The sequence below is a fragment of the Oratosquilla oratoria genome, chromosome 25, assembly GCF_046742065.1.
Source record: "Oratosquilla oratoria isolate Oo_2021 chromosome 25, ASM4674206v1, whole genome shotgun sequence".
Lineage (NCBI taxonomy): Eukaryota > Metazoa > Arthropoda > Malacostraca > Stomatopoda > Squillidae > Oratosquilla > Oratosquilla oratoria.
Window position 1 is genome coordinate 30565443 of NC_134801.1, and position 1500 is coordinate 30566942.

Below are 1500 nucleotides of genomic sequence, written 5' to 3' on the forward strand. Positions count from 1 at the left end.
CGTAATGGGCGGACCTCCTAACGCTGGGTAACGCTTGCAGGTCATGGGCTTGTATATTAAGATTGGGGGAAAGATCTTTTATGTATAGAACCTCCAGGATAGGTAGTCTTCTAGGGTCTTGGTGTTTGGCAACAACACAGACATTTATATATATGTATATGCATGTATTTATATACATACATATATATATATATATATATATATATATATATATATATGTGTGTGTGTGTGTGTGTGTGTGTGTGTGTGTGTGTGTGTGTATTTACCTAGTTGTATTTACCTAGTTGTATTTTGCGGGAAGGGGAGCTATGCTCGTGTTGTCCCGCCTTTGTATCTTGCAGTGTCTAGTTTGTTTTTAAACTCATGAATGGTTTTTGCGCATACTATTTCATTGTCCAGTTTGTTCCAAGTGTCCAAAACTCTATGAGGAAAACTGTTTTTCTTCAGTTCTCTTCTATAGCTATGTTTTTTTTATTTTCTTTCCATGTCCTCTTGTGTTTCTTTTGTCCCAGTTAAGTAAGTTCTCACTATCGAGTACCTCTGTGCCTTTCATGATTCTGTAGATGGTCAATAGGTCACCTCTCTCTCTTCTTTGCTCCAGTGTCGGTAACTCCAGTTTAGCCAATCTCTCTTCGTATGATAGGTTTGCAAGTGCAGGTGCCATTTTTGTAGCTGCTCTTTGGATTCTTTCTATTTTCTTTATATTCTTTTTGGTACTGGGGGACCACAATGTCGCTGCATACTCTAATCTAGGCCTTATCAATGTAACCAATATTTTTTTCATCATGTCTTCGTCCAAGTATGTAAACGCCACTTTTATTGATCTTAGCAAGTTGTAAGTCTCCCCGACAATTTTGTTAATCTGTATATCATAGGACAAGTCGTTCGTGATAATTACTCCCAAATCTTTTTCGGATCCTACTTTCTTTACTTCTTTGGTTCCAATTGTATATTTTCCTGATATTCTGTTTTTGCTTTTTCCAAACTCCATTATGCTACACTTCTTAGTATTAAAGTCCACTTCCCATTTCTGACTCCAGTTCCATACCCTATTTAGGTCTTCTTGCAGTGCTTCACAGTCCTCATCAGTTTCTATTTTCCTTAGCAGTTTGGCGTCATCGGCAAAGAAGCTCATGTAGCAGTTCACGTCCTCATCCATGTCATTCATATAGATAGCAAACATTATTGGTGCCAGCACAGATCCTTGCGGTACTCCACTGATCACCTCTTTCCAGTCTGAATATTTTTCTCTGAGCACTACTCTCATCTTTCTACCAGTCAGAAAGTCCTCTATCCATTTTAGTAGGTTTCCCTGTATTCCTCCTATGTGTTCCAGTTTTTTTAGTAGTTTTCTGTGTGGTACTTTGTCAAAGGCTTTTTGCAAGTCTAGGAATGCACAATCAGCCCATCCATTTCTTTCTTGCACTATGTCTATTAGTCTTGAGTAAAAGCATATTAAGTTTGTGGAGCATGATCTTCCTTGTCTGAATCCGAATTGTC